This window comes from Puma concolor, chromosome B1 (genome assembly GCF_028749965.1).
Source record: "Puma concolor isolate L17-30 chromosome B1, mPumCon1.1.hap2, whole genome shotgun sequence".
In the NCBI taxonomy this organism is placed as follows: Eukaryota; Metazoa; Chordata; class Mammalia; order Carnivora; family Felidae; genus Puma; species Puma concolor.
Genome location: NC_141670.1, coordinates 41,711,384 through 41,727,431, shown reverse-complemented (window position 1 = coordinate 41,727,431; position 16,048 = coordinate 41,711,384).

Genomic DNA, 16,048 nt, shown 5'->3' with positions numbered 1-16,048 from the left:
CTTCTAAGATCTTCACTAAAGAAAAAGTCAATAATAATGTAAATGGTATATTTACTACCTATTCTTTTTATGAAAGAAAAAACACAGAGGAAAGTATAACATACTTTTTGTGTGTGAAAGAAAGAGAAAAAAAAATATATATATATATATAGTTATTATTAGTGCTGTTTCAAAAAAGAAATATAGGAAATATAAACCAGAAAAAATGAAAAAGGTTGTCTCTGGGAGTAGAGTGCAGCATGAGGAGGGGGGGTAGAAACAGGATCAAGGATTTTCCAAATATAATTTTTATATTATTTTGACCTTTAAACCTTACAAATATTTTATATATTCAAAAACTAAAATTAAATCAAAAATGGGAAAAAAAATCTAAAACCTTCAATGGAACACAAACAGAAACAAATTAGTTTAACTGGTTATCAAATGCACAACATGAGATTATTTCAAGTAATTTTTGAATACTGTACTCTGTACATCTTCAATGGCTCTATTCTCTCTGTATGACTATATTCTAAGAACAAAAAGCCTTGCAAAGAAATACTAAACCTTATTAGGTAAATTTGTTGTTAATAGCAATATAGTGATTATAATCATGAAGTTATTTTATAGATATTACTAAAAAGAATAAGTTAAAATAAGTTATTCTATAAACCAAGATTTTCAGAACAAGAAAGCAGAGATACCTATATAAAATAAGTAAAGAAAAACCTACAGTGTTAGATTAGATTTGGAAATATCAACAATCAACATAAACTCATTTCTTAAAACATTCTTTCCTACCTCTGTCCACTGAAAGGATGTAGAAACTATGACAGTAGTGATAAACATACCTACCTGGCACCAGAATTGTGGTTGGTAGAATCTACATTTTTTTTTTTAGGTGTGATAAAATACACAAAGCATAACATTCACTATCTTAACCATTTTTAATGCTTTATTTTTATTACTTTTTTTTTGACAGACAGAGAGCAAGCAGGGAACAGGGGCAAGAGAGAGAGGGAGACCTGTAATCCAAAGCAGCCTCCAGGCTCCAAGCTGTCAGCAGAGTCCGATGCTGGGCTCAAACCCACAAAGTGTGAGATAGTGACCTAAGCCAAAGTCAGATGCTTAACCTAGTGAGACACACAGGTGCCCCTAACTAACCATTTTTGAGAGTACAGTTCAGTATTCATAAGTCAGATCTTGGTTTTTAATGGTCTTTCCATTGAGAAATCAGGGCTCTTTGAGAAATAGTTAATTTCAGGCCTGAGGTAAGAAGAGAATAAAGGAGACTGAGATATCATGATGTGCCCAAAAGCAAGGACAGCACTGTAAGACCACTAAGGTCACATCCAAAGGATACAGGAGCCAACCTGAAAGCACTCCCACTGTCTAAATTTGGCAAAATTTTAAGCATTGTAACTTGGGGCACCTGGGTGGCACCTCAGTGCCAAATGGCACTGAGTGTCCAAATGGCACCTCAGTGTCCAAATGCAGCTCAGGTCGTGATCTCATGGTTCATGAGTTCAAGCTTTGCATTGGGCTCTGTGCTGACAGCTCACAGCCTGGAGCCTGCTTTGGATTCTGTGTCTCCCTCTCTCTCGCTGCCCTTCCACCACTCGTGCACTCGCTCTCTCTCTCTCTCTCTCAAAAATAAATAAACATTTAAAAAATGTTAAGTAACTTAATGGAACATATTAAGTAAATACAACACAGGTGTCCACAGTGATCCTCAAAGAAAGAGAGAGAAGCAGAGGAGGGTGGCCTCAAAGGAAAGTTCTTCTTTACAGAGGCCAGAGAATATTGGAGAAATGATATACTTAGCAATCCCTGCTTTGTAACCTCCAAAGGACCAAGTGAGTCAGGCCAGGAGCATCACAAGGTACTAAAGCCATTTAGTGAGACGTTGAGAACAGGAGATTCCCAGGGTACCCAGGAATCACCACACAGATTGCAAGGGTGGAAATGGATCCCACAACTGCAAGCTGTCTATTAGCACCTTTAACCAAGCGATCACGCACATCACTGATTGGGCACAACCTGCTACTGTGTGCTTCCCTATGTGGCGCCATGTGAGGGACACAGCATTGGGTCTAATCAAGCCTGGGTCATAATTTGCATTTTACAGGAAATGCATGGGACAGAGGAACATGTTTAAAACACCATCAAAAGACAGACAAATCCAGAATATTGGATATTCTATTAAACATCTGTACTGGAGGGGCGCCGGGGTCGCTCAGTTGGTTGAGCATCCGACTTCTACTCTGGCCAGGCTCTCACGGTCCGTGGGTTCGAGCCCCATGTCAGTATCTGTGCTGACAGCTCAGAGCCTGGAGCTTGCTTCGGATTCTGTGTCTCCCTCTCTCTATGCCCCTCCCCTGCTTGTTCTCTGTCTCTGTCTCTGTCTCTGTCTCTCTCTCTCTCTCAAAAATAAAATAAAAACATTAAAAAATAATAAAATAAATAAAAAACATCTGTACTGGAATCCTGAAAAAGTCAGTACGTGAGGGGACTGCTCTAGATTAGCCAGCACTAAAAACCAAAAGCAACGTATAAATCTTGGTTCAAAAATAATCAACAAAAGACATTGTTAGGACAAGTGAGGGAAAATGTATGTTTGTAAAACTTATTTTATTTTTTAAAGTTTATTTATTTATTTTGAGAGAGAGACAGGGAGAAAGACAGAGAGAGCACAAGTGGGGGAGGGGCAGAGAGAGAGAGAGAGAGAGAGAGAGAATCCCAAGCAGGCTCAGCGTTGTCAATGCAGAACCTGACATGGGGCTTGAACTCCTGAAACCATGAGATCATGACCTGAGCAAAAATCAAGAGTCTGATGCTTAACCGACTGAGCTACCCAGGCACCCCTAAAAATTTTATTTTTATATGTATGTAGATATACATACTCATGGGTACACACACACACACACACACACACACACACACACACACAGAAAGAGAGAAAGAATTAAATAAAATAGGGTGCCTGGGTGGCTCAGTCGGTCATGATCTTGCTCAGGTCATGATCTTGCAGACTGTGAGTTCGAGCCCCACGTAGGACTCTGGGCTGATGGCTCAGAGCCAGAGCCTCTTTGGATTCTGTGTCTCCCTCTCTCTCTCTGCCCCTCCCCCACTCATGCTCTCTCTCTCTCTCTCTCTCTCTCTCTCTCTCTCTCTCTCTCTCTCTTTCTCTGGCTCAAAAATAAATAAACATTAAAAAAAAGAATTAAATAAAATAGATAAACTGATCCAAAGCCAACTGAGAGGTAACTAAGGGCTAGATGATATGCCAGATGAGTTTGTATAGCCTGGGCTAAAATAATCAGTTTTCTAAACTCAAGTTCCCTACTAATAGCAGCTTAGTGAAAACCCCATTGTTTTGCAACTGCCCTTTTCGTAACACTGAAATTAGAACTGCAGCTTCACAGAGGGCTCTCCGAGGACTCACTAGTTAGCATCTGTAAATATTGTAAGGCTGAAAATCATTGAAAACCAGATGTGCAAATATCAATGTGCCTGAGGTGTACAGAGAAACCAGGCCAGGTCTTCCACAAATCAGGGTGTGTGTATGGAAGGGATTTAATAAAAGTGGCAGCTCTTGCTGGATTCTCTTTGGAACTTGCCCATCCTGGGGTATGACTACAGAGTGAGACCCCTAGCAGTGGCACAACATTTACACTCAGGGAGAGGCGACATCATGTAGGGAAGGAATACCTAGATGTATATTCTAACTCTGCCGTATTTTTGGCCAGTGTCTGATATAGAAACCCATTCTTCCTGTATTGGATTCAGAGTCATTTTATTTTATTACAAGCGTTGACTAGGCACTAACCAAAGCTGCATAGTTTAATTAGATATATGTCAGAAAGTGTGCTTAAAACTAGCCAGTTCAGGGGGCGCCTGGGTGGCTTGGTCGGTTAAGCGTCCGACTTCGGCTCAGGTCATGATCTCGCGGTCCGTGAGTTCGAGCCCCGCATCGGGCTCTGTGCTGACAGCTCAGAGCCTGGAGCCTGTTTCAGATTCTGTGTCTCCCTCTCTCTCTGCCCCTCCCCTGTTCATGCTCTGTCTCTCTCTGTCTCAAAAATAAATAAACGTTAAAAAAAATTTTTTTTTTTTAAAAACTAGCCAGTTCAGGGTGCCTGGGTGACTCAGTTGGTTAAGCGTCTGACTTCAGCTCAGGTCATAATCTCATGGTATGTGAGTTCAAGCCCTACATCAGGCTTTGCACTGACAGTATGGAGCCTGCTTGGGTGCTTGGGATTCTCTGTCTCCCTCTCTCTCTGCCCCTCCCCCCACTCATGCTTTTCTCTCTCTCTTTCTCTGTCTCTCTCAAAATAAATAATGAAACTTAAAAGTTTTTCTTTAAAAAAAAAAAAAAACTAGCCAGTTCGTCTTTCTAGCTTTCCAAAGACCTATGCTGTGGCCCAGCCACACTGCTGATTTTGGCCATGTCCAGCCCTACCTCATTATTACTACTATATTCCAATGACAGAAACAGAGCCTGGTGAAAAGGATTTCTATTTTTTTTTTTAATGTTTGTTTATTTTTTGAGAGAGAGACAGAGACAGAGACAGAGCATGAGCAGGGGAGGGGCAGCAAAAGAGGAAGACACAGAATGCAAAGCAGGCTCCAGGCTCTGAGCTGTCAGCATACAACCCGATGTGGGGCTCAAACCCACAGACTGCGAGATGATGACCTGAGCCAAAGTCAGATGCTTGACTGACTGAGCCACCCAGGTGCCCCTAGGATTTCTATTTTCAAGACATTTCGATAATCATCATCTCAGTTGATCATTCCAGTAGTCCCATAAGATAGGCAAAGCAGAAAATAAATGAATTTTGCAAGTAAGTAAACTGAGGTCCATACTATCCTGGCCAAGGGCACATAACTAGTACATTACAAAGCTGGGAACAGAATTCAACCTATCCATGGAGAGCCTGGGTGGCTCAGTCAGTTAAGCAGCCATCTTCAGCTCAGGTCATGATTTCACTGTTTGTGAGTTCAAGCCTCACATCAGGCTCTGTGCTCACAGCTCAGCCTGGAGCGTGCTTCAGATCCTCTGTCTCCCTCTCTCTCTGACCCTCCTCCTCTCTATCTCTCTCAAAAATAAATAAACATTAAAAAACTTTTTAAAAAATAACAATTCAACAGATCTGTCGATATGCTACCATGGCCCTGGGCCTCACAGTGCCTTTTTTCCACACCACACCTACAGCTGATCCTTTTACCTGAACTCAAAACCAACCCCATTCTGCAGGCCGGCAGGTCAACAGCCAGGCCCCCAAACCCAAACTCCCCTTCCCATGAGATCCCCTCACCGAGTAGGCTGTCCTGTGAACTTTCTTCTGAGACTTCTGAGACTGGCAGGGAAGTGTGCAGGCAATAAAATGGGACTAAAATCAGGGTAGGATAGGGATAAGTTTCCATTGCCCATTTTCTTCCAAGTTCCAGCTTCTTTGTTGGAGGTCAGAAATCAAAACCCTTTGCACAGAGCACAGAAGGCAATGTCAAGCAGAGAAAGCTTGAGGTGCTGGAATCCAGTGATTCCCAAACTGGGTTTCCTGTCAATATCTGCTGGAAAGTTTGTTAAAAATAAAGACTCCTGGGGCGCCTGGGTGTCTCCATGGGTTGAGCGTCTGGCTCTTAACTTGGGCTGAGGTCATGATCTCCTGGTTCGTGGGCTCAAGCCCCACATTGGTCTCTGTGCTGACAGTGCAGAGCCTGCTTAAGATTCTTTCTCTCTCCCTCTCCTTCTGCCCCTCCTCCACTCACACTCTCTGTCTCTCTCCCTCAAAATAAATAAACTTTGGGAAGAAAGAAAAAAAGAAAGAAAGAAAGAAAGATCCCTGTGTACCACTTGCAGAGATCCTGATCCAGGAGATCTTCAGACAGGCCGAAGAATTTGTGTGTTTCTCAAACTCCCTCGGGGGCCCAGCTGGAGGGGGCGGCAAGGTGCACAGAGGTCAGAGCATCGACAGACTCTGCAAGACAGGAGACTGATTCCCAGAGGCAGAGGAGACTTGCCCAAGGTCGCACAGCCAGGCAGGGATTTACAACTTTCTAACCGAATTCACATGCGTTATCACACTAGGGCACTTGTCAGCCCTGGAAGGCAAGTGAGAGCCACATGTCCTACTCCCTCTGGGGGAGAACACAGGGCCTTTTGTGCTTCTACGAACCCTCTTCATCGAAGTCTGCTCAGGCTGCCTTAACAAATGCCACATGCTGGACAGCTGAAACAGAGACGTTGATTGTCCTGAAGTCCCGGAGACCAGAAGTCTGCACTTGACCTGACTGTCAGCAGGCCTGCTTTCTTCTGAGGCCTCTCTCCTGGGCTTGTCCATGGCTACCTCTCCCCATGTCCTCATGTGGTCCTTCCACTAGGCACCACTATGTCCTAATCTCCTCTTCTTGTAAGGATTAGGGCTTGCAGATGAGGTCTTCTCCCTGTGTCTTCACATGCTCTTCCATGTGTGTCTGTGCTCAAAGTCCCTCTTCTTGTAAGGACACCGGTCATTGGATTAGAGCCCACCTAATGACCTCATTTTAACTGAATGACCTCTTTAAGGACCCCGTCGCTAAACATAGTGACATCTAAGGTACTAGGGGTTAGGACTTCAACACAGGAATTTGGTTCATGGGGGGCACACAACTCATCTTGTAATACTCTCCCTACCACACAGTGTTGAAATTGCTACTTGATTTAGACTAAAATCAAGGTAATCAGGAAGCAAAGACCAAGCTTTCAAGTTAAGCATTAGTTAAGCATTTTTAATGCTTTTTAAGATCCAAAATATCTTTGGGGTTATTAGTGCAGAAAAGTTTCTGAGAAATGCTATTTATAAACCCAAGGGCTGAAAATCTGTGTTGAAATTTATTATTTTAAAAAATGCTGTAATTCACAAGTAATTAATATTGCCTCTATTTATAAAAATCTGATGAACTTTGGTTTTATCAAGGAAACCTCTAAAAATAGGTGTAAGAAGGGGGAATGAAACACATTTTGGAGCAGCTGAGTTGGTGGCATAACAACCCATCCCAATGTTTCATTGAACAAAATAACCTTTGATCTTGCTTGTGTCCTGTGAAGGCAGGATTCTGGAGGTCAAAGATTAATTAGTCTGGAAATGCTAATATGTTTATAAGCAAAATAAACTGAGAAATAATGTGCGAGTGAAAGCCACTCTGTTCTCACCGTCTCAAATTCCTAGAAAAATACAATGAAATGGACCATCCAAGCAGTTTCTGCACCAAAAAAAAAAAAAAAGAAAGAAAGGATATGTTTCCTTTTTCGTGCGCTGAAGAGACTGTGCCAATACAAACTTCTGCTTTTCATCTTCTGGGCTGTCCAGTGCAACAGTGCTATCTCTGACCCAGGGACATGTTTTTAGAAGCATTGGCTCCTCTTCACACAAAATTAATTGATGGTATATTTCCAAATCTTTCCTAAGTGCCCCTTCCTTGTTGCTTCCAACCCTCCTTCCACCCATGGCTTGTTTAAAAAATAAATAAATAAATAAAAAAGCAGTTCTGCAAGATGTGGCTATGCTGGGACACTGGACGGGCACTCCATTAGAAGTTTGTGAAATTGGGTTCTAATTTCTGATTTCCCACCTTCTGTGTGACTTGAGGCAAGTCTTCTCAACTCTCTAAGCCTCCATTTTCTCATCTGTAAAACTACAGGCTGAGACTCAATCACGTCTTAAATATTCACAATGATCTGTGTATTCTTATTTTTTTTTTAAGGAAAAGATGTAAGATCTTGAAAAATGCATTTAAGTCTTATTTGTCTGAGAAAAGAAAGAAGAGGTGAAGGAGGAGGAAGAAAGAGAGAATCAGCAGAAAATGAATGAACTTCCTTACTTGTGATCATCGCTGCCACAACAGTGGGGTCCCAGCAAACACACATCCCAAGTGGAAAGCAGCCTCTGCTGATAGAAACTGGGACAAAGCACAGTGCTGTCACCATCTAGCTGTGTGACCTTTGGAAAGTCACATAAACATCTCTGGTCTCTAGTTTTTTCATCTATAAAAGGAGAGAGTTGGATTAGATGGTTTCTTTTTCTTCTAGGATTGCATTAGTGAGACAGCTGGTATTGTCAATTGAAAAGGAAGCCATTCAAAGACGATCCATCTGTTTTTAATTAAATTTCATTTGCGACATCTTTATAAACGCTCTGGGTCTAGGAGATAACATTTTAGGAGATACTGACAACGTACATATTGGAGCCATATGGCAATGTATAAAGGACAGACCCAATTAAATAGAATTAAACCAGTGACTGGTAAGAACCGGAAAGCCTATGCTTTGAGAGATTTGGGGAGGGAGTTAAAGTTTATTGGGCATCAGAAAAGTAAGAGGGTATTTTCTATGGACATTGGACATTAGCAGAAACGTCATGATAGGAAATTGACATTCCATGGACTCTGACAGAGTAAAAAGACGTAAGGAAAATAAGCAAACAGAAACCAGAGGTAAAATAGGGGAAACGGTTGGGAGTGTCATCCATGGGGATGGGGAACGAGAGGAAGAGGAGCAAAACCTGGAGCAGATGACAGTTCCTATCCATAACTCACATTTACCCATGGGTTGTGGTTTTAGCTTTTATATCAATAAACTTTATTATTTTAGGGCAGTTTAGGTTCACAGAAAATACAGAGTTCCCATATGCCCTCTGTCCCCACACATGCACAACCTCCCCAATATCAACATCCTGCCCCATATGGTGCCTTTGATACAACCGGTGAACATACACTAACACACCCTCATCACCCATATTCATAGCTCACGTTAGGATTCCTCGTGGTGGTGTACATTCTGTGGGATTTTGACAAATGTATGACATGTATCCACCATTGTAGCATCATGCAGGATAGTTTCACTGCCCTAAAAATCCTCTCTGCTCTGCCTACTCAGCCCTCCCTGACCTCTAACTCCTGACAACCACTTAACCTTTTCATTGTACCCATAGTTTTTGCCTTTTCCAGAATGCCATAGAGTTGGAATCCTACAGAATCTAAAGCTTCCAAGTTTTGGCAGTTATGAATATAGCTGCTATAAATATCCATATGCAGGTCTTTATATGGACATATGTTCTCGATGATTAATGATTATATTATTAATTGGTTATATGGTTAATATTGACAATACAAGCTGAAATACAAGTAATCTAGTACTATCGATTTTTTTAAGACAATATTATTTAAAGGAATTCAAAACAGTGCCTGACACACCAAAGGTGTTCAACAAATACTTGTGAAAGAATGAATGAAAAGTAATGCTAGAAGGGGAACCAAACTAACATCCAGTGACTTACCAGAAGCTGAGTTAGAGACTTGACCTGAATTATCTCATTTCATCCTCATTACAACCTGTGAGGCCAGTAATTAATTGTGTCTGATTTCACATAAGGAAATTAAGGTTATAGAGTTTTTGCCCATTAAAACATGCTGGGTGAATTGGAAGAAAGGAAGAAAGGAAGGAAATAAGGAAGAAAGAAAGATAAAGAAGGAAGGAAAGAAGAAAGAAAGAAAGAAAGAAAGAAAGAAAGAAAGAAAGAAAGATCTCAAGGAATAGGTATTGCTTAGAGATGGACCACGGAGAAGGACCCCCTCATCCTCAGAAGCATGGGATTAAGAGCCCATTTTTCTCAGGGACAGGATGTACCTCACCTGGCTGGACATACAACATATCAGAGAACACCTGGTTTTTAATACCAGCAAACCTGGTCATCCCTTCTCGACTCCATTATATTTTGAAGCAGTTGATTCTGACAATCTGCTTACTTTTGAAAGGATCCTATCTCTTATGGCAGAACAATGCCAGTAAGAGTAGGAAAATTTGTCTTGAGGGCACCCACCCCCCATTTTCCCTTGCCAAGTCCTTCCCCTGCCTTCCTGTTAAGGATCATCACACAGAAGCCCACTTACTTCAAACCTCTCCCTTCTTCCTCTGCTTAGTCCAGGCTCGCCTGACCTTTGTCCTATTCTCCATGGCCCTGTGTGGTCACTGACTAATCTGACAGCTACTAAGGGACAGTGGAGAAAGGTAACTTCTCTGCCATTACAGGACAAATAAATGTCTTGTCCTGGACTAACTTTCAGCAATAATTGTTACCGAGCGCTACACCCCAAATAAGCCCCCACAACCACTTATTCATGCCTTCTCCCAGGCACCATAAGCCTTTAGGCAGTCTTGGGGTGCTCAGGAAACCCTCTGGAGACTCCTTTGGGTTAGTCTCTGTGCCCCAACTATTCCCCTTAACACTTCTACACAGAAAGAAAACTCACTCACAACCTGTTGTACCCTCTAAAGTCCTCCAGGCTTCTAGGAAAAAGAGAAATCAGGGGCATCTGGCTGGTTCAGTCAAAAGAACATGTGACTCTTAATCTCAGGGTTGTAAATTTGAGCCTGTGTTGGGTGTATAGATTAGTTAAAAATACAAAATCATTTAAAAAAAAAAAAAGAAAGAAAGAAATCAATCTAAGCTAACATTCCTCTCGTAAATGTACCTGGGGAAGAAATTTACATTCATCAATTGTGTGCTCCTGGTTAAAAGGTTTGAGATCAAAGAAGCAAATCTAATATAGTATTTTGGGTAGGAGGGCCTTGGGCCATTTCTTCACTTACACAATGATTTTTTTTTTAACCTCTATTACTCAGTGACCCTGACTATCAGTGACTTAAATGATGGATTAGAAACCCTGTTGACTAAGTGTAAGGATTCCCTAAATTAGGCCAGTCACAAATGAGACTGATTGTCAAGGGTAAAAGAGAGTTTAAAAGGGACATGATGCAAATCTTACATCAGAACTAAAAACATACCACAAACAATATGGAGATCATATGGTTCAATATCACCCAGAAGGAAAAGGTATGAGGGGCTCAAAGGGTGAGCACGCAGTGCTTTCTACAGAGAAGAGTTCAATAACATGTGGATGTATGGTTTAGAAAGCAGAAAGGATTCTAGAACATACCAAACAGAATTCTGAGTCTATGGCCACTGATGTGACCTTCTCATAAAAAATCCTCTTTAAGGCCTTCCATCTTCTCTGTTCTTTTTCAGAGGGTTCTTCACTTCATTCATTCTTCCTGATTCTTTTCCAGCCCTGAGCTGTCCAACTCCTTCCCTCTGTAAATATGTCTCCATGGCCAAATGTCCAGAGGAGAGCAACTTTACTTCCCCCAAAGCCAAGATCTAAATATGCATCCCTTCTTCGACAGGCTAGTTCTCAGGGGGAAAAAATTTCTTAAATTTACAGTCTCAATCCCTATTTTGCCAATGCCCTGGCACACATGTTACTGTAAAGATATTTTTGTGATTAAAAGTTCTTCCATGTTTTAAGAGACTCTTAATGATGGAGAACAAACTGAGGGTTGATGGAGGGAGGTGGGTGGCAGATGGGCTAGATGAGTGATGGGTACTAAGGAGGGCATCTGTTGTGATGAGCACTGGGTGTTGTATGTAAGTGATGAATCACTGAATTCTACTCCTGAAACCAATATTACACTGTATGTTAAATAACTAGAATTTAACTAAAAATTTTAAAAGAAAAATAAGTAAATACCCTTATTTGGCAAAATTTTTAAAAAATGAAACCACACAAAAAATAAATAAATGTGAGTCAACCCGAAAGGACCTCTTAGGGAATCATGCCATCCTTCAAATAGTGCCCTAGTTAGCCTAAGACAGGTGCCTGAACCACACACCTGACGGGCACTTCCAACTCTAGAAAGATGCAATTCTAAGGGAGATTTGTTTTTCTTTTTCACTTTGTCAAAATTCACATTGAACCAGGTTCTGTGGAGATATGGAAACTTAGGCATCTATCCCAGAGAGCGATGGTGTGCCCTCACCAGAGGCCCTCTCATTCTTCCCATCTGTAATTTGTGAGGTCCAGTGCAAAATAAAAATGCGGACCCCAAGTTCAGAAATTCAGAATTTCAAAATGATGACAGCAGAACATTAAGCCAAGCGTGGGGCCCCTGGAGGTGTGGAGCTCCGTGAGACCTTGCAGGCCTCAGGCCCTCAAAGCCGGACTTGCTTCCAGCTACAAGACTGTGCTGGTGCAGAGTCAAATCTCCAGACCTTCCACTGCCACCAGCCGCTGCAGACACAAGAAGGTTGCAACATGAGCCCAGACAATAAAGGCAAAGGACCTCCATTAACAACATGGCTCAATCCAATCTCCTCACTCACAGCGAAAGAAACAAAAATGCAGGCGAGAGCTGCTCTCCTGAGAGAAGTGTTCAGTACAACAGTTCGGACATCTGTTCAGCCTGTTTCCTGAAATTGGGACACATGTTGCTCTGGATGGTGAGACTGAAATAGGAAGGAACAGATGCTGTCTACTCAGGTATGCTAACAGTGTTCACTCAAAATGCAGTAAAGACATACAAGCTTCTGAAACAGAAGCAGACTTCAAATTACCAACAAATGCAGGAAAACGAAGAGGCGATGGTCCTTGGAGTTCTGTCCATTGTGTGAGCACACCCTAGAAGTAAGAAATGAAAACTAAAAACACGGATCTGATCTGCCCATCCCGTGCTGCTCTGATGCCTTGGAAGGAAAGAACAATAAACAAAAGGGCCTGGGAGGATGTGGTTGGACACAGATAGAACAAAGCTCAGAAAGGACAGGAGCTACAGAGAAGAAATAAACTGCAGCGTGGAACGCTGTTCATAAGCAGGGCAGAAAATGATCTCTGGGTTGCAAGCCGAACGTGAGCCAGCGATGCAGAATGGGACCTACATTGAAAAGCTTGCTTTGTTCTGATCAGGAAAAAAAAAAAATTTTTTTTTTTTAAATGAAAGGAATACAGGCCAGTCTCCGATAACATTCAGCACAGATTAATGTGGTTATTGGAGTTCTGTATCTTAGTTCTAAACACCAGAAAGTTATGAGAGGCTTACAAAAAGACTGAAGCTTTGGAAAAGAGATCCTACCATACAAGACAAAAAGAACTGGCTCGTCTACATTGAAGAAACAATAGAGGGGCAAGTAAAAGGATGTTACAATTTTATCACTATCTCTCTTCTTTATTAAAGATCTTTGGGGTCCCTGGGTGGCTCAGTCAGTTGAGCATCTGACTCTTAGTTTCGGCTTAGGTCATGATCTCATGGTTCGTGGGTTCAAGCCCCACATTGGCTCCACACTGACAGTGAGGAGCCTGCTTGGGATTATCTCTCTCTCCCCATCTCTGACCCTCTACTGCTCTGTCTCTCTTTCTCTTTCTTTTGAAATAAATAAACTTAAAAAAAAAAAAGACTATTAAAAAAAAAAAAGAAGATCTTTTACCCCTACCCCCACCTTGCCCTCACCCAAGCAGACACCAACTCTGTCACTACAGGTATATTAGTCAAGGTTTTCCAGAGATCCAGAAAGTCTGCAGGCTGGAGACCCAGGAAAGTTGGTGGTGTAGTTTGAAGGCCTGAAGGCCAGAGAGCTGATGGCATAGAACCCAGTCTGAGTGTGGAAGCTTGAGAACCAGGATCACTCCAAGCAGGAAAGATCAATGTCTCAACTCAGGCAGGCAGAGAGCAAATTCCATTTTCCTCCACCTTTTTATTCTATTCAGGCCCTCTGTGGATTGGGTGATGCCCATCCACATTGAAGAGAGCAATCAACTTTACTCAGCCCACCAATTCAAATGCTAATCTCTTCTGGAAACATCCTCAAACACACACACACACACACACACACACACAGAGAGAGAGAGAGAGAGAGAGAGAGAGAGAGAGAGAGAAATACTGTTTCACCAACTATCTGGGCATCTCTTGGCCCAGTCATGTTAATTTATAAATTTAACCATCATAGCAGATACCTCATTATTCCCTGGGCACAGGGTCTGGGATATCCAATTACCTCCCCATCTATTAAAAACCCTCATCTCAAGGTACCTGGGTGGCTCAGTTAAACACCCAACTCTTGATTTCAGCCCAGGTCATGATCTCATGGTCACGAGATGGAGCCCCACGTAGGGCTCCACTCTCAGCACATAGATTCTCTTTATCACTTAAGATTCTCTCTCTCTCTCTCTCTCTCTCTCTCTCTCTCTCTCTCTCTCTCTCTCTCCCTCAGTGCCTCTCCCCTGCTCACATAGTCTCTATCTCTAAAATAAAAATTTTTTAATCATTTTAAAAATCCGTCTTCTCCTTCAAATCTGTACCCTCCCATATTCTTTTTTTTTTTTTTTGAAGTTTTTATTTAAATTCTAGTTAGTTAACTCACAGTATAGTATTAGTTTCAGGTGTAGAATTTAGTGATTCCTCACTTACATACAATACCCAGTGAATACCTCATCACACAAGTGAACTCCTTCATCCTCATCACCTATTTAACCCTTCCTCCACCTCACCTCTGTTAACCATCAGTTTGTTCTCCATAGTTGAGTCTGTTTCTTGATTTGCCTCTCTCTCTTTTTTCCCCTTTGCTTACTTGTTTTGTTTCTTAAATTCCACATATGCATGAAATAATATGGTACTTGTCTTTCTCTGATTGACTTATTTCACTCATTTCACTTAGCATAATACAATCTAACTCCAGCTACATCATTGCAAGTGGCAAGATTTCATTTTTTGACGGCTAAGTAATATTCCATTGTTCATATATACCACTTCTTCTTTACCCATTCATTAGTGGATGGGCTTTTGGGCTCTTTCAATAGTTTGTCTATTGTTGATAATGCTTGATAATGCTGCTATAAACATCCAGGTGCATGTTCCTCTTTGAACTGTATTTTTGTATTCTTTGGCTAAATACCAAGTAGTGTAATTGCTGGATTGGAGGGTAGTTCTACTTTTAACTTTTTGAGGAACCTCCGTACTATTCTCCAGAGTGACTGCATCATTTTGCATTCCCACCAGTAGTGCAAGACGGTTCCCCTTTCTCTACATCCTCACCAACTGCTGCTGTTTCCTGTGTTGTTGATTTTAGAGGTGGTACTTCATTGTGGTTCCGATTAGTATTTCCCTGATGAGTGAGGCTGAGTGTCTCCCCACCCTCCTGGCCCCCATGAGAATGTGATTGGACTTATTCCAGGCTTTATTTGTCCTTTCATTCCCAGCTGTTATGAGTAAGTGCTTAATAAATATTTGTTGAATGAATTTACTTTCAAATCATTTCTTGAAAATCTATTATGAACAGAGTAATAAATATGTAGAGTTCAAAAAAATGAGATACAAAGAACTCAAATTCCAACAGGGAGGAAAGAATGAATTTTTAAAACTATAGACCTGTAGCTTTGTAACCGAACCAATGTGAGATTGTTCCTTGGTGAGTCAGAAACTGCACCAGATGGAGTTGTCACACAAGGAAGACTTTATCTGCAGCAAATAAGGAGATCATGGGGAATAACTTCCAAAGCCATGACTCTCTGAGCAAGGGTGGATGAGTTCCTTTCATTTAGGGTTAGGATGAAAATTTAGATAGGGATGCCTTGTCATCACATATGGAGGCAAGCATGAGGTCACGCATGTGTCTTATGGATTGTATGTTATGTAAATGAGGCCGAGGCTCTTCCTTGGGTGGAGATTTTAGTATAATTAGGTAAAGATAGTCATCAGTCATTCTAGAGGTCTCTCCATGGTCCATCTGCCTCTGTGTGAGTCAGGTATTAAGCTCAAACTGGTCTGGGTGGTCTGGGCCAGCGGGTGGTCTTGTCAGAGCAGTTGCTATCACTTGCTGGAAGGGCAGCTTTGCTTTCCATTTGCCTGAGTTAAGTGATAAGCTGGGAAGAAGAGCTTAAGAAAAACTGTGGGACAAATGTCTATGAGTACAAGCAGGTGGGCAGTAAAGCTCAGGTCTTGCTTGGAGTCTAACTGGTGAAAGATTGACTTCAGCATCTTAAAATCTTAAAAGATTTTTAAAACATATAAAAGAATAAGATGATTGTTTGGAGCTAGCACAGGTTCATGGATCACAGATAGTCTCTGATTCATATTATTATCATTCTTTGGCCAGGGGTACTAGATTCCTAGATGTAGTAAGGATTATATGAGATCATGCATATATGCTACTCAACCTAGTTCTTGACACTAGTAGCTCAATAAATGATAGCTATTGGTATATTA